This window comes from Microcaecilia unicolor, chromosome 1 (assembly GCF_901765095.1).
Source record: "Microcaecilia unicolor chromosome 1, aMicUni1.1, whole genome shotgun sequence".
In the NCBI taxonomy this organism is placed as follows: domain Eukaryota; kingdom Metazoa; phylum Chordata; class Amphibia; order Gymnophiona; family Siphonopidae; genus Microcaecilia; species Microcaecilia unicolor.
Genome location: NC_044031.1, coordinates 386,438,962 through 386,464,134, shown reverse-complemented (window position 1 = coordinate 386,464,134; position 25,173 = coordinate 386,438,962). Strand labels below are relative to the sequence as shown.

The 25,173-nt window shown below is 43.6% G+C and overlaps 1 protein-coding gene across 4 annotated transcripts in view; it reads left to right on the top strand.

Moving 5' to 3' along the window:
• The window catches only part of KCNJ4 (potassium inwardly rectifying channel subfamily J member 4), a 62,868-nt gene that overhangs the window by 22,603 nt on the left and 15,092 nt on the right, over positions 1-25,173 (top strand). For 2 of the 4 annotated variants that reach the window (XM_030210644.1, XM_030210629.1), the window contains exon 1: positions 8,041-8,558. The gene's annotated coding sequence lies outside the window, so the exon portion shown is untranslated. Of the gene's footprint in view, positions 1-8,040; positions 8,559-21,394; positions 21,398-25,173 lie in introns of those variants that run through there. The other 2 variants (XM_030210652.1, XM_030210637.1) reach the window with 2 other exon arrangements.

Below are 25,173 nucleotides of genomic sequence, written 5' to 3'. Positions count from 1 at the left end.
TCTTGTGCCGTGCTCATGCCCCATCCAGATTCCATATGCAGGCCCACCCTCAAACTATGCGCTATTGAAGATACACTTGTATTTATAGCATGGTACATAGGCACAAATTTGGCACATACACATGCCTATTCCAGTACTCTAATGGTTTGCTCACACATTTGGGGCTGGATTCAGTAAATGGCACCAAAACGTAGGCGCCAGGAGAAAATTGCGCTCAGCTCGATTCTCTAAAGGACACTGCAGGCTGAGTGCTCTGTACAAAATAGTGCTCAGCACGTATTCCGGCACCCAACTGAAATCTGGTGTAAATCTTGGCACAACTTGAGCGTACCCAAATTCTGTTAACACTGCGCATAATTCCTTGGAATATCTCTGACCCACCCATGCCTCTCCCATAACCACGCCCCCTTTTGGGTTGCACACAAGAGGATTTGGGCATGGATATTTATAGAATTACGTGCAGCCAGATCCACATGGAAATCCAAATTAGAGGCAATTAACCTCATTAATTGATTGTTAATGGCTCATTCATTTATTTGTACATGGACCTCAGGATCATGTACAAATTTGGTGCCACTTATAGAATCTGGGCATTGGCGCCCAAGTGTAGGTGCCTTTTTAATAGAATAACTCCTTAGGGCCAGATCTATATATTGTGCCAAAACAAATTGGCGATGAACCCCCCCCCCCCCCCCCCCCCCCACACACACACACACAGAGTTAGTGCTATTCTATAAACCTTGCCTAACATCAAGCATGATTCATAGAGTATATGTAGCGGCCGTCCCACAACTAAAATTTAGGCGCAGCCATTTACACCAAATAAAACCTGGTGTAAATACCCACGTCTTATTTAGGTGTGGATCAGGCATATTCTGTAACAGTGCGTATAGTTTTCAGGAACGCCTGTGACCCACCCTTGCCCATCCCACAGCCACTCTCCATTTTGTGATCCGTGCATTAGGATTTATGTGCACCACTTTACAGGCTACGCTTAGAAAGTTGCACGCGTAAATCCTAATTAGTGCCAATAATTGCTTGTTAGCAGTCAATTATTGGAGCTGATTAACTTGTTAAACAATGAAGTTGCACACACAAATTGGCTTCGCTGTTTATAGAATCTGTGGATTAATGGGGAATGGGCGAAGAATGAGCCTTATAACTAATGTGTAGGTACATTTACAAGGCAGATAACGTGATGCAGTTAACACCACTTGGAAAGGTATAATTAACTGCATTATGTTATCAGCCATTCAGTAATATACTGTAAAGAACTCTCCTGTGTTTTAACTGAGTGGCAAACTATTGGGAATATTCTCAACAATTAATGCAGAGGCTTTCCAGTTAAATCGTGTTCTTTTTTGCTATAACCCATTGTAACTGCAAAATCTCACAACGCATTAGTAAATAGAGCCCACGATGAGGTGTTTAGGAAAATTGGATTAAACATTCTTAGCATGAGACTGATCTAGGAAGTACGTATTAGATGGTTCTGTAAGTTTGTAGTATGTATGAGTGGAGTGCAGTTGACTGGATGGAGAAAGTTGTTTTATACAGAGTATGTAACTATTTGTAAAGGATGCCAGGTGCTGTGTCATGTTGTTCCCCCCCCCCCCCCCCCCCCCCCCTGAGGATGTATGCGTGCTGCCAAAGAGTAATGTATGGATAGAACCATTTGCTAAGATTTTCTTCAAAGTGGTACAGTCCAGCCCTGTGACCTAAGGTCATAATACTCCAGGACAATGTTTAGAGAGGGAGGAAGTCAGTAGTGGTCCTATTGGCAATTCTGTAACTGTTTATTTTTTTTTTCTTGTGGTGTGATCTGGAGTGAACAGTCCCCAGATTAGCTTTTAAGGGAAGAAATCCCTGGGCCAAAAGTTCCAGTCTGAAGGGCAGTCTTAGACAACAAGAAGTTAGCTAAGAATGTGAGTAATCTGGGAAGATTAAGGAAAGGAAAGGAACATAGCAAGTTAGCTAATATATCAACGTGTCAGCCTTGTGCCAAATTGTTGGAAAGGAGAAAGGAGAGCATCCAGAAAGAGACAGCACTGTATAAAAGGTACAACTGGCTGTGTCAGTAGGATGGGAACCCACAGCCCCCCCCCCCCCCCCCCCAATGGAACCTTAATTCAATAATGGAGGAGATCCCAGGTGGGGCAAAAATAAAGATCAGAAGTTACATTACCTGCTGTAACTGATTTATGGATGCCACAAGGAGGAAATGTACCAAATGATTTATGTTGAAGTTTTGCAGTAAAGGCTGTTATTCTTGGAACATCATAACTGCATAGAGTCTGCTGGGAATCAAGTTAGTGCCTGGGTCCCTAAATGAAATATCCTTCCGTGTCAGAGGATTCAGCAATTGCTGAGAACTGTGAGTCAGGACTCAGCCATTGTATCTAGTAAATCCTCTTTGCCCAAAGCAGTACCTGAGAGGTGGGGCTTATATATTTTTTTATTATTATTGTTAATTACTTTCACCTATAATTATATTTATTTAGTTAGTTTGTTTGTTTTCATTGTGTCACTAAAGTATTTCTCACTACTCAATATTGGGAAGAGATGGAGTCCTCAGTATACATCAGAGATATAAACACAGTATTTCTGAGAAGTTGACCATAAATATTAAAATGCAGGAGGACAAAGCCTCAGTTAACTCAGACCTGCTAACAAGCTGTTGGTTTGTATGGGTTTAATGTCTCTAACATTGGCATAAATAACCTCTGGCTATTTATTGTCAATAAGTGTGGAAACTCCTAAGTCCAAAAGAAACAAATCAGTACTTAGCTTAATATCTTTCACCATCATCCTAGTATTTCTGACAAAAAAAAAAATTGAAACACCAAGTTCAGTGAAGTAGAACCAGGATTTGTTCAGCCTGTCCCTTATGACATGGAAGGAATCTGTTGGCTGGCCAGCAGTATGTGAGCTGCATGCGAGCTACATACGTGGATTTCTGTAAGATTTTGTGTATACTGACATGCCGCCTCCCCTCACCCCACCCCCTTACTTTCCACCTGTTGTCTAATCTCCAATCTTGAAAAACATTTTTCCCATTCCAGTCTGATGTCCTCCTCCACCCCCACAGTTTACTGTTTCCTGAACCAATGAGTCCCAGTTGATGAATCTCCTATCAACGTCCCTCTCTTTTCAGCCTACAGTGTTCCCACAGCCTCAGAATCCTGCGTTCACCTCATCCTCCACATATCTGCAGTGATGTTTTCAGTGTTACTTTAAAAATGAGAGCGTCCGTGTCCCCTGTAAATGTCTGTGGAAATACCAAGGGAATAGAAATGGTTTTTTGGCAGCCAGAACATCTTCAGCAGTTTTTGGTAGTAAAAAGGTGCGACTTTTGTGTGTGTATGCGGGGAGGGGGCCTTTAGAATATTTGGGGCCCTTTTAATAAAGCGTGGGAGGGCCAAATCGGCACTACTGCCCGGCTAGCGAGTGCGCCCAGCGGTAATTCCGAGTTTGACGCGTGCCAAATCCCACTGTAGAAAATAATTTTCTATTTTCTACTGTGGGGGGGGGGGGGGGGGTATTCCCGGTGGTAATCAGCAGTTGACATGTGCTGCCCGGTTACCGCATGGGTAGCACAGGAGCCCTTACCACTAGGTCAATGGGTGGCGGTAAGGGCTCAGGCCATAAATAGGTGTGCTCTAGTTTTCATTTTCACCAAACAAGTAAATTAGCTGTTGCGTGACTAGCTATACACTGCACTTGAAGTATGAGGGAAAAAGTCTCATAATGTCACTGTGCTTATGTCTTGTATTGTCGCTCATCATCCGGACATACTTTAGCATTTGTGACTTGTCTAATCACTGACAAAAAAACCCCAACCTCCTGTATTTTACATATAAAAGTCCACTCCATCCGTCTATTTGCTCCTCTGCCTCTCCAAGTAGCAGTCATTTATCGACCCCCTGATAAGTCCCTTTCTTCCTTTCTCACTGACTTTGATGCCTGGCTTTCCTTCTTTCTTGAACCTTCATTCGTGGGGATTTTAACATTCATGCTAATGATCCCTCTGACTCTTATGCTTCTCAGTTTCTTGCTTTAACATCCTCTTTCAATCTTCAACTGTGCTCCACTGCCCCCACTCACCAGAATGGTCACTGTCTTGATCTTATCCTCTCCTCAAACTGCTCACTCACCAGTTTCTGTGTCTCAGCTCTTCCCCTCTCTGACCATCATCTGATAACTTTCACACTTAAACACCCTCCTCCCCAGTCCCGTCCAATCTTAACCAATACATTTTAGGAATCTTCAGGCTATTAACCCTTCTACTCTGTCCTCCAATGTTTCTAATCTCTTCTCTACCACTATGTTATCCAAGTCTGTCAATGAGGCTGTCTCTTCCTAGAATACTATTCTCTCCTCTGCTCTGGATACTCTTGCTCCTCCCATTCCCCGTTCTGTAAAAGGTACCAAACCCCAGCCTTGGCTGACCTCTAGAATCCGCTACCTACGTTCCTGTGCCCGCTCTGCCGAATGCCTTTGGCTGAAATCCCGTGCCCATGCTGACTTCATACATTTCAAATTCTTGCTGACCTCCTTCCAGTCTGATCTTTTACTTGCCAAACAGGACTATTACATCCAGTTGACAAATTCTCTTGGTTCAAACCCTCGACGTCTCTTTGCCACACTGAACTCTCTCCTCAAAGTGCCTTCACCTCCAACCCCCCCTTCACTTTCCCCCCAGACTCTGGCTGAGTTCTTTCATGATAAGGTTCACAAGATTAAACTTGAATTCTCAACCAGGTCACCGCCACCTCTCCTTCCCTTAGTCCATTCTCTCAACCCTCCAACCCCTGCCTCCTTTTCTTCCTTTTCCAAAATCACTGAAGAGGAAACTACACATCTTATTTCCTCCTCGAAACCAACTACCTGTTCCTCTGATCCTATTCCCACCCATCTGCTTAACACTATCTCTCCTACTGTCATCCCTTTTATCTGTCATATTCTCAATCTTTCACTGTCCACTACGACTGTTCCTGATGCCTTCAAACATGCCGTAGCCACACCACTCCTTAAAAAACCTTCATTGGACCCTACCTGTTCTTCCAACTATCGCCCCATCTCCCTCCTCCCTTTCCTATCCAAGATACTTGAACGTGCTGTTCACCGCCGTTGCCTTGCTTTTGCCCCCTTCATTCAACTGAAATAGCGCTTGCTAAAGTCTCCAATGATCTGTTCCTGGCCAGATCCAAAGGGCTCTATTCTATCCTCATCCTTCTCGATCTATCTGCTGCTTTTGACACTGTTGATCACAGCCTACTCCTTGATACGCTGTCCTCACTTGGATTTCAGGGCTATGTTCTTTCCTGGTTTTCTTCTTATCTCTCCCAGCGTACCTTTAGTGTATACTGTAGTGGATCCTCTTATACTTCTATCCCACTGTCAGTTGGTGTACCTCAGGGATCTGTCCTGGGACCTCTTCTTTTCTCCATCTATACTTCTTCCCTTGGTACTCTGATCTCATCCCATGGTTTTCAGTATCATCTTTACACTGATGACTCCCAGATCTACCTCTCCACACCAGAAATCTCAGCCGAAATCCAGGCCAAAGTATCAGCCTGTCTGACATTGCTGCCTGGATATCTCAGGGCCATCTGAAACTAAACATGACCAAGACTGAGCTTCTTATCTTTCCCCCTAAACCAACCTCTCCTCCTCCCCCATTCTCTATTTCTGTGGATAACACTCTCATCCTTCCTGTCTCATCAGCTCGTAACCTTGGGGTCATCTTCGACTCCTCCCTCTCCTTCTCTGCACATATTCAGCAGACTGCTAAAACCTGTCGTTTCTTTCTCTATAATATCAGCAAAATTCGCCCTTTCCTTTCTGAGCACACTACCAGAACCCTCATCCACACTCTTATCACCTCTCGCTTAGACTATTGCAACTTGCTTCTTACAGGTCTCCCACTTAGCCATCTCTCTCCTCTTCAATCTGTTCAAAATTCTGCTGCACGACTAATATTCCACCAGTGTCGTTATGCTCACATTAGCCCTCTCCTCAAGTCACTTCACTGGCTTCCTATCCGTTTCCACATACAGTTCAAACTTCTCTTATTGACCTATAAGTGCATTCACTCTGCAGCTCCTCAGTACCTCTCCACTCTCATCTCTCCCTACATTCCTCCCCTGGAACTCCATTCACTGGGTAAATCTCTCTTATCTGCACCCTTCTCCTCCACTGCTAACTCCAGACTCCGTTCCTTTTATCTTGCTGCACCATATGCCTGGAATAGACGTCAAGCTCCATCTCTGGCCGTCTTCAAATCTAAGCTAAAAGCCCACCTTTTTGATGCTGCTTTTAACTCCTGACCCTTATTCACTTTGTTCAGAACCCTTATTTTATCATCCTCACTTTAATATTCCATTATCTCTTGTTTGTTCTGTCTGTCTGTCCTAATTAGATTGTAAGCTCTGTCGAGCAGGGACTGTCTCTTCATGTTCAAGTGTACAGCGCTGCGTACGTCTAGTAGCGCTTTAGAAATGATAAGTAGTAGTAGTAGTAGTAGTAATATTTTGAAACTAATTTTTTAACTTTTTTTTTGTTTTTTCAGTTACTTTAAACTCTCATTCACAGTATTGCATCCATAGTTATACTGTTTGTGGTGTCCACTGAAGGGCAATCACTTATCTGCAAACTGTGTGCATTCTCCGGACCCCGACAGGTTTCTGTTTCGCCTGGGCTATGTTGAGGGATCTGGATTGGTTGCTAATTTACTTGTTTGGTGAAGTTGATTTCTTATAACTAGTTTTCATTTTAGCACACATCCATTTCCTGGTCCATTAAAAAAAGCCCTTTTTCCTAACCATGGTAAAAAATGGCCTATCACATGCCCAAAACACGCGCCCACACTACCACAGGCCATTTTTTACCACAGCTTAGTAAAATGACCCTTTGTTCCTTCTATTTTCTGTATCTTGGCCTATCCAATAGAGTACTATAAGGGCCTTCTCCAGGAATAATTTGTTTATTCATATTTTGCTCTTAGTTGGCGTCTTATTCTGGGGGAGACATTTCTTGATTACATTTCTAATTGTTTATAATTATGTTGACAGACATTAAAAAAAAATTAAGAGCATCCATGTGGAAAAACAGCAGCTAGCTGCCAAAAGCTGTGACCAACTATTGGCTGCTATGGCAATTTCACAGGACAGGCCTTTAATTTGCAGTGGTAGCACTGTGTTTGTGCATGCCTTCATGTTTTTTACTGGTATGATTTCCTGATTCCTTACTAAGACCACAACAAATGGTGATACCTGAGGGAATTCTGCACAAATTAAAATTCTGTGAAATCACCAGTCAGGAAGCCTTTCCGTGATACTCGCAGACACAGGGTTAGAGTGATCGGTGGAACTCACTCTGCCAGTTTTTATACTATTAGCCCAGGTATTATTTATGTATAAAAATATATATGATGACAGAAAGGCATACGCTTTTGTGCAACTGACATATAGGCATGATCAGGGGTGGAGTCTGGTGGAAGTCACGATTTACATTCAGTGTTTAGAAAATATTTGTGTACACACAGGGGAAAATTCTATATGTGGCACCTTAAAAATTGATGCTTTAAAACCACGCAGTTAGCGTGGTTCTAAAAACTACCCCTAAATTTAGGCGGAGTTTATAGAATACACTCACATGCCATTCTTACAACTAAAATTTAGGCACACCCATTTAGGCCACCTAAAACCAGGCCTTAATACTTGTGCCTAAGTTAGGCGCAGATCGGGTATATTCTATAGCAGTGCGCGTAGTATTTTGAAATGCCCACAACCTACGCATTCCATGGCCATGCCCCCTTTTTGACTGCACGCATTAGAATTTACACACACTGCATATAGAATACGCCTTGAAAGTTGTGTGCATAAATTCTAATTAAAACCAATTAGTGCCACTAATTGGTTGTTAAGTACCAATTATCAGTGCTTATTGGCTTGTTAATTAAGTTGTGTGCGTAATTTGGCCATGCAGCCAAATTAGTACGCACAACTTAAGATGCCATATATAGAATTTGAAGGACAATGTCTGCTGCTTCAGTCTAGATGTGATTTCTGCTGCCATGCCTCTAGTAGTTAATAAAGGCACATAGGCGTATAAATGTGTCTTTATAAAATGGATTGGAAATAGGCATCTATGTGACCTTTATACATAGGTGAACTTTTACAAAATTACCCTCCGCATACATCTAGTTCAGGCACACAACACCAAGAACTGAAGAACAAAGCTCCAGATACAGTCACAGGTGCCCTAATTCTGCCCTAATTACAAATATATAAAACAGAGATATTGCATAGGTTTGCACTGAGCAGCTGGCATATAAAATTGAGCAGTAGTCGAAATCAAATATTTGTTTCACTGCAACTGTGCATGAGAAATCTATGAAATGTTGTTGGTTTGTTTTCCTGGATAGATGGAAAGGACTCGAGGATGACCAAAAAGAATGAGATGCACTTCAGTCAGTACCATCCAAGCAGATCCAAAGAGGGACACCTGCCCACCTTGCTGTCATCTCTGATATGCCAGGGATTAGGACACCAGAGGTATGAATAAGCATGCTGCCAACAAAAGAGAGGCCAAGTTCCTTTCCTTACTTTCAAAGGGAAATTCTCATACTCAGGATTCAAGATGGACAATTGTGTCTTAAATGCTGAATTATTCACTTTAGACCAGGGGTTCTCAACTCAGTCTTCAGGATATCCCCAATGAATATGTATTCAATACCTAATGAGTTACAAAAGTCTCTCAACTGGTTACACTATTAAAATCTATTACCTCTAGTAACAGTTCACTCTCACTATTTAAAGGTATTATCCAGTCTTTATTATGCTTTTCTCTTAACAATGCTGTAGTGATTTACAATGATAGTGCTTCCTACCTCAGTTCCTAATCACCATGTCATTCATACACTCACTCATCCTTACTTGACTGAGCCCTTCTTCACCAATAATTTTAACCACCCTTCACATTACAGAATTACTTGTTCATCTTAATACATACATATACTTATAGACAAGTGAATATCCGCGGATACTGGTGTGTCCCAAGTACTGGGTTGAGAACCCCTGATTTAGACCCAAACCAATTGTTAAGTGTAACCCCTCCCTCCTTCTAATATGTTGGTGGACAGAGGGGAAGCTGTTGGGTATATCATACAGCCCATGGGGCTCCCTGGGCTTGCTGCAGCCAAGAGGACACTTTCAGGCTTATTTTCGAAAGAGAAGGGCGCCCATCTTCCGACACAAATTAGGAGACGGGCGTCCTTCTCTCAGGGTCACCCAAATCGGCATAATTGAAAGCCGATTTTGGGCGCCCTCAACTGCTTTCTGTCGCAGGGACGACCAAAGTTCACGGGGGCGTGTTGGCAGCGTAGCGAAGGCGGGATTGGGGCGTGCTTAAGAGATGGGCATCCTCGGCCGGTAATGGAAAAAAGAAGGGCGTCCCTGACGAGCACTTGGGTGACTTTACTTGGTCCATTTTTTCTTGCAACCAAGCCTCAAAAAGGTGCCCGAACTGACTAGATGATCACCGGAGGGAATCGGGGATGACCTCCCCTTACTCTCCCAGTGGTCACCAACTCCCTCCCATCCTAAAAAAAACAAACTTAAAAAAAATGTTTTGCCAGCCTCAAATGTCATATCCAGCTCCATGACAGCAGCATGCAGGTCCCTGAAGCAGTTTTAGTGGGTGCAGTGCACTTCAGGCAGGCGGACCCAGGCCCATCCCCCCCTACTTGTTACACTTGTGGTGGTAAATGTGAGCCCTTCAAAACCCACCAGAAACCCACTGTACCCACATGTAGGTGCCCCCCTTCACCCCTTAGGGCTATGGTAGTGGTGTACAGTTGTGGGGAGTGGGTTTTGGGGGGGTTTGGGGGGCTCAGCACACAAGGTAAGGGAGTTATGCACCTGGGAGCAATTTATGAAGTCCACTGCAGTGCCCCCTAGGGTGCCCGGTTGGTGTCCTAGCATGTCAGGGGGACCAATGCATTACGAATGCTGGCTCCTCCCACGACCAAATGGCTTGGATTTGGTTGTTTCTGAGATGGGCGTCCTCGGTTTCCATTATTGCCGAAAACCGGAGACGACCATCTCTAAGGTCGACCTAAATGTTGAGATTTGGGCGTCCCCGACCGTATTATTGAAACTAAAGATGGACGCCCATCTTCTTTCGATAATACAGGTTTCCCTGCCCCTTCACGGAGCCGTCCTGTGAGGACGGCCCCAGGAAAACGTGGGTGCCCCATTCGATTATGCCCTTCCACAGCACTCATTTTCAAAGGAGAAAAACATCTCAAAAGCAGCACAAAGCAGCAGATGGATGTTTGTCTCGCAAAAATGTCTAAGTCGCAATTATCGAAACTCAAGAATTGGGGCATTTTACTCCACAGTTCATGTAAATTGCAAGGGGGCATGTTGGAGATGTGTTGTGGGAGGGACTTGGGCAGGCTTACAATCTGGACATATTTCAGCAATAATGGAACAGAAAAATGGTCCAGGGCAAAAAAATATATATCTTTTTATCAGAACCTATTTCCAACATTTACAAATGTAATGAAGTAACCACTGAGCTAAAGCCAACCCTTATCAGAACCTATTTCAATCACAACTAAGTCAGAAAAAAAGTGCCCTAACTGACCAGTTCACCACTAGAGGGATTAAAGCATGACCCCCCCTTAATCTCCCAGTGGCCATTAATCCACTCCCACCCCCCAAAGATGTGACAGTGACAGTAGATACCAGGCTCTATAACAGCTCCAGATATTATAGCCATTCCGAAGAAAGTTGCAAGCAAGTGGATGGAATAGCCTAGTGGTCAGTGGAATGAACAATGGGATCCAGGTTCAAATCCCTCTTTAACTCTTTAAGTTCAGTACAAATATGTGAGTTCTCCTGGAACATATAAATACCTCCCATACCTAAATATATAAGTGACCTGCAAGCCCGAGGGCTATTGTAGTGATGGACTTTTAGGTACAGTAGGTTTTCTCTGTCCCTACAATATGAAGGGGATTAGGTGGGATTTGTACCTGGGTCCCTTTATACAAGGTCCACTGCACTGACCACTAGGCTGCCCCTCTGCACTGCTGGGATGTCTGTGTGGCCAATTTACTAGGAATGCTTCCAGACAGACGACCCTTTGGCTTGTTTTTCTACATCCATAAATGGTACTTACAGATGGACGTGTTGAGCATGAAAATGTCTAGCTCCAAGCCAAACTTGAACCAGAAATGTAGACGTTTTTCTGGTTCGATTATGGCTGTGAGCTACATGGGTTTTAAAACTTTTTTTTGCAACAGTTTGGACATAGACATCATATTGAAAATGCCGATCTTTGCTTCAGACCCTTAGGATTATGGGAATACTCCTGTGGTACTTAGATAATGAGAATGTCACACCAGAATGTGCAGTTTAAACATTAACAGGATTTACTAACTTGCTGAATAGTGATAAGTTGACAAAAAATATATTTTCAGGTGATGGCCTTAAAATAAATTTAACCAGTCACTTAAAACAATTCAAAGACATGTAGGGGTCTCCCTTGATTCTAAGGACTCTCTCAGACTATTCAAGGGACATATCCTTGATTCTTTTTGGACTGCTGTTAGTACCTGAATTCTCCTTGCCTCCCACACCATTGACCTTTTCGCTTGAAATGTTACAAAATGCTCTTATCTCTTTTTTTTTGATGGTGTGAATAAACATGTGGATAAAGGAGAGCCAGATGATGTAGTGTCTCTAGATTTTCAGAAAGCTTTTGACGAAGTCCCTTCTAAGAGGTACCTGAGGAAATGAAAAAATCCTAGGACAGGGATAATGTCCTGTTGTGGACTGGGGACTGGTTAAACGATAGAAAATAGAGGGTAGGGTTAAATGGGCAATTCCCCCAATAGAGGAGGGTGAACAGGAGTATCAGAGGGTTCTGCACTGGGACCAGTGATTTTCAACAAATTTATAGATGATCTGAAAATGGGAACAACAAGTGAGGAGATCAAATTTGCAGAAGACACAAAAGGCTCAATATTCAGCTGACGGCAATCAGCATTTTGCTGATCACCACCAGTGTTATATCCAGAAATTCAATGGTGGGCCATGTCCGAGTTCTGACATTGAATTTCTGGGTATATGGAACAAGCAAAAACATGGTCGGTTAAGTGTGATATTCAGCTCTTAATCATCTATGAAGAACTGCATATAGATAGGACTGGGTTGTGAGGTCACTGGTGGTCTGAAGAGTGGGATGGTGTCCCAGTGAATCCTGTGGAGGTCAGCTAGAGGTAGATTTACCAACAAATGTTAATGTGCATTAAGATGTATTAAACCTACTAATGCACATTAGTAAATCTAGCCCTTAGTGTCAGTAGGTCAGTTTTGGTTATGAGAGGGGGACCAGAAAAAATGTATAAACAAACAGAAGATGGACTTTTCTCAATGAAAAGGAAATTGTGGAACAAGGGATCATGGGATGAGGGTGAAAGGGAGTAGACTCTGGAGCAGGGGTTCTCAACCCAGTCCTCAGGACATAACAAGCCAATCAGGTTTTCAGGATATCTACAATGAATATGCATGAGAGAGATTTGCATACAATAAAGCCATTGCATACAAATCTCTCTCAAGTATATTCATTGTGGACATCCTGAAAACCTGACTGGCTTGGTGTGTCCTTAAGACTGGGTTGAGAACCCCTGCTCTGGAATAATCTAAGGAAATATTTCTCTACGTTGGTGGTGAATTCAAGAACAAAAAAGGAAGGCAGGGAAGTCCTTCCACAGAAGTCAGACAAACAACTAACAAAGTGGAAGAATGTTCCAAAAAACGAGCAGAAATCAATACACTTCCAAAGGGTTTATTAAAGAGTCACATATGTCGGCTGGACCCAACTGACAGTTGCTGCAGTCATTAGGTGTAATACAACGCTGCCGAGGATTTCATTTTTTTTTCCTTTGACCCTGATGAGGCGTGTCCACAAGTTTTTAAGGTCACATATTACGAGACATTTGTAACATAACTGTGACCCCTGGAGAAGGCTTATCGCCAAAACATTGACCATGTTGGGTTCATACAACGTATGTGACTCTTTGAGGAGAATAAACCCTTTGGAAGATTATTTATCTATGCTTGTTTTTTGGAACATTCTTCCACCTGGTGAATTCAAGAAAATATGGGACAAGCACAGAAGATCTCTGGTGTTGAAAATCTTCATGAGATCTGAAGTTATGCCGTTCTGGTGCAGCAGAAGCCTTTAGGGAGCCAGTGTGTGACAATAAGCGAGTGCTGAGTTTTGTCACAGTTACTGTCAAGATTTTAATTGCTTTGCCATTTTGAACAGATATTAGGTTTCTGAGAAAACATTGAAAGGATTCTTCTATTACTGCTTAATATGCCTGTGACCACTGACTACCGTTTAGATAGTACAATACATTTTAAGTGCTACTATTTATAAATATGACTCCCAAGAGTTTTAATTATTACTAAAAGATTTATTTTACACTATGCCTCTCCTTGATACTTAGATTAGATGAATCATTTAATATCATTTAATGTGCCTAGAACATGCAGCAGAGAAGTTATAAAGAGACCAAATCATTACTGACATTTGTACTCTCTTAGATGTTGCTATGTATTTATTTATTCTGTTTTGGTTCCCTTATGTTGTGGTTAGGTGGTTTAAAAACAAGATGCATGCTTATTTTTTAAATCTATTTTCTCCTCTAGTTGTGGTACCACAATATTGCACGAAGTTTGATAGAGGATTTAACTGGTTAAATCAAGGAAGAAAATAATATTTTCATTATTATCTTACCAGGCTGCTAAATTGGGAAAAGACATCTCTCTTTTAATAATACAGGCCTTAAGCTATGGCCATTTCAGACAATTGTGTCAGAATTTTAGTAGGAAGTGATTGTTAGTTTTTTTTAATAATTATGTTACTTTGTGTTACGTGAAGGGGCATAATCGAACGGGGCGCCCAAGTTTTCCTGAGGACGTCCTCACAGGACGTCCCGTCGAAGGGGCGGAGAAACCTGTATTATCGAAACAGTCAGGGATACCCAAATCTCAACATTTAGGTCAACCTTAGAGATGGTCGTCCCCGGTTTTTGGCGATAATGGAAACCAAGACGCCCATCTCAGAAACGACCAAATGCAATCCCTTTGGTTATGGGAGGAGCCAGAATTCGTAGTGCACTGGTCCCCCTCACATGCCAGGACACCAACCGGGCACCCTAGGGGGCACAGCAGTGGACTTCATAAATTGCTCCCAGGTGCATAGCTCCCTTACCTTGTGTGCTGAGCCCCCCAACCCCCCCCCAAAACCCACTCCCCACAACTGTACAACACTACCATAACCCTAAGGGGTGAAGGGGGGCACCTACATGTGGGTACAGTGGATTTCTGGTGGGCTTTGAAAGGCTCACATTTACCACCACAAGTGTAACAGATAGGGGTGGGAATGGGCCTGGGTCCGCTTGCCTGAAGTACACTGCACCCACTAAAACTGCTCCAGGGACCTGCATACTGCTGTCAGGGAGCTGGGTATGACATTTGAGGCTGGCATAGAGGCTGGCAAAAAATATTTTTAAAGTATTTTTTTAGGGTGGGAGGGGGTTAGTGACCACTGGGGGAGTAAGGGGAGGTCATCTCCGATTCCCTCCGGTGGTCATCTGGTCAGTTCGGGCACCTTTTTGAGGCTTGGTCTTAAGAAAAAATGGACCAAGTAAAGTCGCCCAAGTGCTTGTCAGGGACGCCCTTCTTTTTTCCATTATCGGCCGAGGACGCCCATGTGTTAAGCACACCCCAGTCCCGCCTTCACTAATCTTCCGACACGCGCCCAGGAACTTTGGTCATCCCCGTGACGGAAAGCAGTTGGGGACGCCCAGAATCGGCTTTCGATTATGCTGATTTGGGCGACCCTGGGAGAAGGACGCCCATTTCCTGATTTGTGTCGAAAGATGGGCGCCCTTCTCTTTTGAAATAAGCCTGATTGTAATCCTGAATTGTTCAGTTTTCTTTTGTAACCCGCATCGAAATGCGAGGCATTGCGGGCTATAAAAATAGAAATGTTATGTTATGTTAACTTTGGGAGTTACGCAGATAAACCATGCTTTTTAAAAAAAATTTCCAAACTGATGAATGCTTAGCTTTTAGCCAGAGAAATCATCTGGTTAAACCAGTTGGGTAAAGGGGCGAGCCAGGATCACAGCTTGAAGTTAACTGGACAGCACCAATATTCACTGTTGTCTGGTTGAGTTTAACTGGAAAAGTCTGATCATGAAATACCTTTCCTAAAGTTACCCATTAATCAGGTAATTTCAGAACACCATACTTAACTGGATATCTTTAATTGGATACCTAGTCACTGATGGTGTGATGGGGGCGTGTTTTAGGTGGACCTGGGCGAGACATGGATAGCCACAAAAGATAGACATTTTTCTGCAATAATGGAACAAAATGAAAACATTTAGGGCCAAAATTAAGACATTTTTGACTAGACCTGTTTCAATCATGACAATGTGACCAAAGGTGCACTAAATGACTAAATGACCACTGGAGGGATTAAGGCATAACCCCCCCCCCCCCCCCCCCACACACACACACACACACACACACACACACACTTTACTTCCCCAGTCATCACTGATTCCCTCCCAGCCCCCTAAGATGTGACAGTGACAGTACATACCAGGCTCTATACAACAGAATAGAGGTTGCAATCTGCATGTGGAAAATCCAAACAAAACAGGGAAGACTACTATATTGAAGAAACTGATGTTATTAACCACAATGCCCCACATGATCACGTTTCACCTTCCTAGAGGCTGCATCAGGGGCTTACACTATTAGGGTCCCACAGAGCACTTACATCTAATACAAAATTGTTTGTTCAGAACAGACAGCAGCAGTTTTTCAGCAGTGCAAACAGCAGTAATAAACATTCTTTAATGCTGGCTGAGGAGGATGAACTCTGCTAGCCAGAGTGTTTTGCTGTTTGCATTGCTGAAAAACTGCTCCTCATGCCAGTAGAACTCACATGAAATTGCTGGACTCATTCTGCTCCCACCAGCACTGACAAGGTTAACTTCCACATTCTGTTAGAACTCTGGAATGCCTCTTATGCAGATAGTGAGAGTAACTAAGCAAGTAAAGTTGAGGGAGCTGAAGCAGAGACTGGAAGTGTGGACAAGCTGGGCTTCAGCAACCCGCAGCAGGAACCTCTGATTTCCATGGGTTCAAACCAGCAGGAGGATTCCACAATGGAAAGAGAAGTTGAAGAGCCACTGAGCTTGAAAAGAAAGGAGAAGTATCTGCCTGCATTTGCAGGCAAAGGCTTCTCTGGGTCTGGAGTAGAGACTTGTACAAGAACGGGGTTTGCGGGAATCCTGCGGAACCCGCGGGGTTCCCGATGGGATGGAAGCAGTTCTGAGGGGTTCCCTTGGGGACAGAAGCTGTTCCTGCGGGGTTCCCGTGGAAGTGTACGCTACACTTGAGCCAGCCTCTCTCTTCGAGTACCTAGTTCTTTGAGTGCTGTCTCCTCCTCCTCCTCCTCCTTGCTTTAACAGCACAGATGCAGATGAACACAGAGGATCTCTAATTAGAAAATGGAAGTTATAAAAAACCTAAACTTAAATGGCTTCATGTGTGTGGATGTGTCGAGTGACGCTTAGATGGTGACTCCGGCTGTGATGAACTAGGGCCGCTACCGGGCAGACTTCTATGATCTGTGTCTCATATATGGCAGTCTTGTTTAGGATGGGCTGGAAAGGACTTAGGCAGCAACTTTAGTGTCTGGAACATGAGGACAGTGCTGGACAGACTTTTACGATCTGTTTCCTGCAAATGAGAAGACAAATAGGCTGGAGTGGGCTTTGATGATAACTCCAGCAGTTGGAACATAAAGATAGGGCCAGGCGAACTTCTATGGTCTATGTCCCAGAAACACTAAAGAAAGACCATAATCAAGTATATAATATCACGTTCATTGTTTATTTAATTTTGAATTGATAATGAGCATGACTATTGGGCAGACTGAACCGTTCAGGCTTTTATCTGCTGTCACTTACTATGTTACTATTAATCCTCTCTTCTCTCAGGCTGATGTGCAGACCTCAGCTCTGACACAGGCACAAGCATCAGATGTCATCTGACCTACTTTCACATGCATGTGGCGACCTTTTAGAACAGTGCGCACCAGTGTGTTCCAAGTTCCAACTTCTGTTCCTTCCTTGCCTGCAGTGCTGCGGCTCGAACCCAGAAAGAGACAGAGATCCAACCAGAATTTTTTTAATTTACCAAAAATTCTTGCAGGGATGGGTGGGATGGGTAAGATTCCAGAGGGGACGGGCAGGGATGGGTAAGATTTCTGTTCCTGTGCAACTCTCTAGTCTGGAGCTGAACCAAGATCCTTTTGCAATACTAAATGTCTATTTTCTTATATATTTCCACTATTCATGATGTAATGTAAGCCACATTGAGCCTGCAAAGAGGTGGGAAAATGTGGGATACAAATGCAATAAATAAATAAATAAATAAACCACACCCTGCCTGAAAGCCAGAACAGACACAGAGGTACTTCCATGTCAAATTTCACTCTGTGACTGGGAGTGGGAAGTAACTGAGTTAGGGACCTGTCAGCCCAGGGAAAAAGTGCAAAAGAGACAAGTAGGATCCACACTCTGTAGCAATAGAAAAAGAAAGTGGATCACTAGAAGTTGAACTCCGAAGTGGTTTATTAAAATAGCTCAATGCAGGGGCGGACTGACCTTTCGGACAACCGGGCAGTGCCCGAGGGCCCAGAGTCTCTGTCCGGATGCCCGCCGTTCTCCCCATTCCCACACACCTGGGTTTAAATCTTTTATTTACCTCTGTCGCAGCGGCCGCATCATTGAAAGCCCTGCCCGTCTCTAGCCTTCCCTTCATGAGTTCGCTCCCTCAGAGTCCCGCCTTCTGACGTCATTTCCTCTTTCCGCGAGGGCGGGACTCTGGGAACGAACTCACGAAGGAAAGGCTAGAGACGGGCAGGGCTTTCAATGACGCAGCCGCTTCGACAGAGGTAATAAAAAAGATTTAAACCACGCAGGGTAGCACTGTGGCAGGAAGAAAAAGGGGGATGTTGGGGGGAGAAGAGGACAGGCAGGTGGATATGAGTGGGAGGGGAGGATGGAGCGAAGGAGAATTGCTGGACATGGATGGGAGTGGGAGGGGAGAATGGGGTGAAGGAGAATCGCTGGACATGGATGGGAGTGAGAGGGGAGGGCACGGGAGAGAGGAGAATCGCTGCGTATGGATGGATGGAGGGGGGAAGGGGAGAGAAGAGAATTGCTGGGTATGGATGGAGGGGGGCAGGGGGGAGAAGAGAATTGGTGGGTATGGATGGATGGAGGGGGCAGGGGGGAGAAGAGAATTGCTGGGTATGGATGATTGGAGGGAGCAGGGGAGAGAAGAGAATTGCTGGATATGGATGGGTGGATGGAGGGCATGGGAGAGGAGAGTTGCTGGACATAGGTGGATGGAGGGGAGGGGAGAGGAGGGTTGCTGGACATGGGTGGATGGAGGGGAGGGCAGGGGAGTGAGGAGGGTTGCTGGACATAAGTGGATGGAGGGGAGGACAGGGGAGAGAAGAGGGTTGCTGGACATGGATGGATGGAGGGGAGGGCAGGGAGAGAGGAGAATTGTTGGACATGGATGGAGGGGAGGGAAGGGAAGACAGGAAGGAGATGCACATGGATGGAGGGGAGAGAGAAGAAATTCTAGACATGGATGGAGGGGAAGGAAGACAGAGGAAGGAGATGCACAGGGATGGAGGGGAAGGGAGAGAGAAGAAATGCTGGACATGGATGGAGGGGAGGGAAGAGAGAGGAAGGAGATGAAATGAGGGAAAAGGAAGAGAGGAGAAAAACTGCACATGGATGGAGAAAATAAGCAGAAGCTGGATCCACTGGACAGTCAAGTCTGCGGAGGACCCAGCTTTTACTTATGGATGTAGGGCAAGAAATGAAGAAGAAAGGAGGAAAGTAAAAAAATAAATGGAAAGGAAGCCCTGGAAACAGAGTTAAGAGGACAGATAGCAGCAGAATCAGATACTGGGCCAGCATGATCAGAAAAACAAAGTCAACAGACAACAAAGGTAGAAAAAATCATTTTATTTTCATTATAGTGTTTGGAATATGTCCACTTTGAGAATCATGTGCTCAATGTTAAAAGTTTATATTTATTTACTTATTTATGGCATTTTATCCCACATTAAACATGAAATAGATTGGAACCTGGGATCATTTAATTTTTTTTCCTGGAGAGAGTAATGCATTGCCCCCCACCCCCAGGCTCTCTCCACGGCTATAGCCAGCTGTGCAGTTTTTTTTTTTGGGGGGGGGGGGACACAGAGGTGGACCGGGGAGAGAGCCTGTTGTTAAACATTTACCAGCACACTACCTTCCTGCCACGGCCACCGCTGCTGCTGCTGCTGCTGCTGTTACAGCAGTGGCGGCAAAAACAAAAATAAAGATTGCGACGTGGCTGCCGGTCCCGCCTTCCTCTAACAATTTCCTGTTCCAGGGCAGAGCTGGTCAGCTGTGAATGGGAAGGAAACAACGGTGCATCCCCGCGATATTTTTTTCTATTTTTGCTGCCACTGCTGAAACAGCAGCAGTGGTGGCCGCGGCAGGGGGTATTGAGTGGGAGTGGGGATAGCCTGGTCCTGGTGTGCCAGTGGTAGTGGGGGTGTCTGGTGGGGGGGGGGAGAGAAGGTTTGGGTGTTAGGTGGGGCTGGAAAAAGACTGTAACACTGGATGGAAGGGGGAGGGTGTGATTGTAAGTGTGAGGGTAGGGTGGAAGAGTGGGGATATGGGGATTAGGTGGAGTGATAGTGGGGACATATAAATTGAGCAGGAATAAAGAGGACCCCAGGTACAGGGTGACTGGGTGATGGGGAAGGACAGACGATGGATAGAGTGGGAAGGGGGAACAGATGCCGGATGGAAGGGAGAAGAGATGGGACAGATGCTGGATGGAGGGAGAAGGGAGGACAGATGCTGGATGAGAAGGAGAGAGGGGACGGATGTCAGATGGAAAGAGGGAGAGGAGGGACAGACACTGGATGAGGGAGAGAGAAGGGACATATGCCAGATGGAAATGGGAAGAGGAGGGACAGACACTGGATGAAGGGGAGAGAGGGGATAGAAGCTGGATGGAAGGGGGAGAGAGGATGCAGATGTTGGATGGAACTGGGTAGAGAGAAGGACCTGAGTGGATGGAAGTGAAGAGAGAGAGGGGCCAGATGCTGGATGGAGGAGGGAGAAAAAGAGGAGAGACTGGATGGAAGTGAAGAAAGAGAAGGGTCAGATGCTGGATGGAAAGGGAGAAGAGAGGAGGCAGATGCTGGATAGAAAGGGGGGAGAAAGGGGGCAGTTGCTGGATGGAAAGGGGGGAGGAGAGGGGGCAGATGCTGGACGGAAAGGGGAAAGAGAGAGAGGGAGCAGATGCTGGATGGAAAAGGGGGGGGGAGAGAGATGGATAGACTCTGGCGAGAGTTAAGAAGAGATCGAGGAAAAAAGAAACAAGAGACTGGGACCAACACAATTAGAAAAAAGTAAACAGCCAGACAACAAAGGTAGGAAAAATGAATTTTATTTTTAGTTTAGTATAAAGTAGTGTGGTAGCTGTGTTAATAAAGAAAATGGAAATAAGATGATATTTTTATTGGACTAATTTTAATTCATTTTTGCTAATGTTTGGAGACCTAACCCTCCTTTCTCATGTCAGAACAGAATACCTTAATAGCAGTATACTGTCCTGACCTGAGGAAAGAGGTTTTGGCCTCTGAAAGCTAACTGGAAAATATATTTGATCCAATAAATTGGTATCATCATATTTTCCATTTTTTTATGTGTATTTGTTAACCTATACTATAGTGATTGAAATATGTCAGTTTTTGAAATTTGCATCTGCAGGTGGGGGAGTATCAGCAGCGCAGCGGGTAGGAAAGTACTGGGATGGGGGCATTGGCTACAGCGGTAGGGGGGCATCGGGCAGTGGCCAGGCAGGGGGCCCAGACCACTCACAGTGCCAGGGGGCCCAGACCACTCTCAGTCCGCCCCTGGCTCAACGTGACCGCGTTTTGCACACTCCAGGGACTACATCAGGGGATAAAACTTATAAAACACAATTGCAATTTGTAAAAGCTTATAAAAGAATCACATATACATAATTCAAAAATATGAAGGACTTTAAAAATAATAATAAACATTTATAAAATCAAAATGTTAATTATGAATAATAAAACAAAAAGGAAATAAAAACTCACCAATGAAGTGCTGTTCAGCATTTGGAATCATTAACTTGATAAAAAAACATGCTGAGAGCAGGAAGTAATGCCTTTACTTAAGCACGTCCTGTATCTAAAACTTGCATGAATTAATTATAGCTTATTTATTTTAGTTTTCTTTTAACAAGGCTAAGCTTTTTCGTAACAATATTTTATTCTATTTAATACCTGACCATTTAAGGAAGGGACTTGTGTTTGTTGGTCCCTTGACAGGAATGTATGCTTGCAAACTTTTATCTTTAACACTATCACTTTATGCTATTACACAACTGATTGAATCCTTATATGTATGACTCTTTGTCACAATAAGCTTGTTTGTTCACATTTTGAAAAGTGGCTCTCAAACACTATTCTCTTTGCTTCATGTACAATTTCTCGTTCATAATAGATTTTCTAAATGTTAAACATCGATAGCAATTCCAGTACGTTTATGATACTGTACTGTAAAATTGGATTCTTACAACAAATTACTTTCTTATGCATTATTCATTGCTTTATATCCTATACTATCTATTGTAAACCACACTGAACTCAAACTTGTTTGGGATAATGTGGGATATAAATGTCACAAATAAATAAATATTCTTGTTTTATGATTCAGTCATTCAGATACATTTGTGTTATTATTTATAATTAAAATTTAGATTTTATAAATGTTTACTATTTTTAAAGTCCTTCATATTTTTTAATTATGTGTATGTGATTCTTTTATAAGCTTTTACAGATTGTAATTGTGTTTTGTACCAGGGGCGTAGCCAGACAGCAGATTTTGGGTGGGCCTAGGCAAGAAGTGGGTGGGCACCAAATGTTCTCTCCCCCACCCCCACATCAAAAAAATATCTCAGCTGGTGGGAAAATGCTTCTCTCCAGTCTCCAACTTGGTAGTCTGCAGCAGACATGCGCTGAAAACTGAGCATGCGAAGGTGCCAGTATTGTGGAGAGCAGCATTTTCATTACCATGTGCTACTGTTGGATGGGCCTGAGCCCTAAGTGGGTGGGCCCCGGCCCACCCAGGCCCACCTGTGGCTACGCCACTGTTTTGTACTATGTTCCAGTTTTATCCCCTGACGTGGCCACGTTGAACTATTTTAATAAAACACTTTTGAGTTCAGTTTCTAGTAATCCACTTTCTTTTTCTGCAGTCCAGGGAAGGATACAGTCCCTACAGGACTCTGCATGAGTTATTTTCTGCACAGCTTACAGAGACCTCATGGTTAAGAGGTTTCTTGCCTCAAGTAAAGGTTTATCCAGTCTTAGAGCCACAGCTGTGCTGAATAGCATACTATTTGGCCAAATACAAATAATGAAAAATATTATTTGGCCGAGTACAAATACCAAATACGAATAATGGACATTGAACTTTAACATAATAATAAAAGAACCAACATGAAATCAGAGCTCAAATGTTTACTAGCGCTACCAGGCCGGGGTTTTCTTGTGTTTGAAACCACTCTGAATGCTTTATGTTAATATCTGCTTAATGTTTAACCTATTTATATTGTAAATACCATTATTTTTATTTATTTATTTATTACATTTGTATCCCACATTTCCCCACCTGCTAAAAGTTAGGAACTGTCAATAAGTTTATAAATTTATTGTTGATGAATACTGTTTGTATACACAAAGTGTAGAAACAAGGTAAGAGAGATAAGAGAAACAGGAAAATGTGAATCAACAGGTCCCGACCCAATATCTCCAAATACTGGATAAAATAGACCGTTACAAGTCCAAGAACCCTGAGTTCAGACACTGGAGGGCTCAGCCCTAAAAGAAATTCCAGATGCCTGAAAGCGTAGGGGGCTTGTGTCTTACATGGCTACAAGCAGCTCCATGGCAAATAGATCAGTCCCTAGGTTATACATCTTATTTATGATATGTTTCTGCCTCTTATAAGATGTGCCTTTTATAAGAAAAAAAAATCATTTTTTATCATTCCAGTGATTCAGTGGTTGTTCTACCTGCTGCCATAAAGGAGATCTGGGTTCACTCCTCCCCCCACCTGGCTTCTGCTCCTCCAGCTGGTTGGGCTGCTGCTGCTGCTCAGGGAAAGCCTTCACAGCCCTCTTGGGGGGGGGGGGGGGGGGGGGGGAGTCCCAGACACCATAAAACAATGATGTTTATGTTTATTGGTGTTTGATATACTGCTCCATTTGGCCCACAGCTTACAGAAATGATTTATAATGGAAGAAAATCATGTTATTTTTTTCTCCTATACTAGTATAATATTTTCAATGATGTCTGTTTATATGCGCCATGGCTGGTGTAAGGGGTGTGGCTATCATAGGGGTGGAGTCATATGTGGTGACCCCGCCCATAATGAGTACCGGCACTTTGCGATAAATAATTCGATTTTGGGTTGCTGTTTAGGCACTCGGTCTCTGAAAGGTTCGCCATCACTGGCATAGGATGAAGTTAAGAGGAAATAGGCTTAGGAGGAATCTAAGAAAATACTTTTTCACTGAAAAAGTGGAGGATGTGTGGAATGGCCCGGAGGAAGTCGTGGAGACAAGGGCTGTGTCAGAATTTAAGAAAGCGTGGGACAGGTAGGTGGGATCTCTTAGGAAAAGGAGGAGTTAGTGTTACTGAGGATGGGCAAACTGGATGGGCCATTTGGCTTTTATCTGCCATCATGTTTCTACGTTTTTAGGTAGAGGCATTTCCAAATGAGCTTGGAAGCCCAACAGGAACAGAAGGAATCATCCGGGCCTATAGAGCAGTATTCCAGCAGCTTTTGAAATTAACTGATGTTCCTATATCAGGGCATAAGACTCTGGTAGCTCACCTGTAGTATGTGGGATGTATATAATTAGAGAGAGAGAAACAGATGTGCATGAACGCAGTGCATAGACAGCGACTGCTGGTTTGTTACTCTGATAGATACCTATGAATTTTTCCCCGCTGTTCCCATGGCTCCTCTGGCACTGTAGAAGTTGAATTTGTGGGTTATCTACAGCTTCAGCAGCGTTCCTTTGCGCTTCAATCACGATTCTGCCGTAATAGAGGCAGCCTTCTCTCCCCTTCTGTTACTCTCTGCTTCACTCCACTCTCAGCTATCATTTTGCACAGTTGTAAAGAATCAGAAGGGGTTCAGTTTTGCCTGCAGTTCTCTTTCCTAAATGCACAGAGGACTTTCGGTTTACAGTATGGGGCACTTCTCACAGGACATATAAACAGACCTTCATCAGCCCGAAAAATGCAAAAACGAAGGTGTCATAGTTTTAATTTCTCTATGAAAAGCAGAACTACAAATAGATAGATGCAGAAGGGGAAACCAGCACTGGCTCAACCTGTCCCTGAACCCTTAATTCCACCTGGATACCTCATACTTCTGTGGTGTCACTTACATGACTAACATACCAAGAGAGCTCAGCATTGCGTTTAATAAATCTCACCCTAAGAATGGGATTTCCGAATACTGGCATATGAATTTGCCCAGACGGTTAAGGACAGAATCAGCGGGTTACTGGTCACAAGCAGCCATCTGGCAGCTCAGGAATAGTATGACTGAGGGACACATATTCATCCTACTTCATGCAGTTCAGTGCTAGGAGAAACCTAATTAAAAAAAAAATTATGCAACTTGAAAGACTATGGAACAGCAGTTATAAATAACAGCAAATCAGCCTTTTTAAAATTCATCCAGATGGTTTCGGGGGAGCTTTGGCTTGATCTGTATGTTCTCACTCTTTTTTTAATGAAACATAAGTTCTACCTATTAATTTTTTTTTTTCAGCAGATAAAGGGAAAGGATACAGTTTCATGAACATTATTACTAGGTCATGCTTCAGGTCTTTGGACTAGTGCAATCTTTTTATTTTTAACTGATCAGGCCTCTGC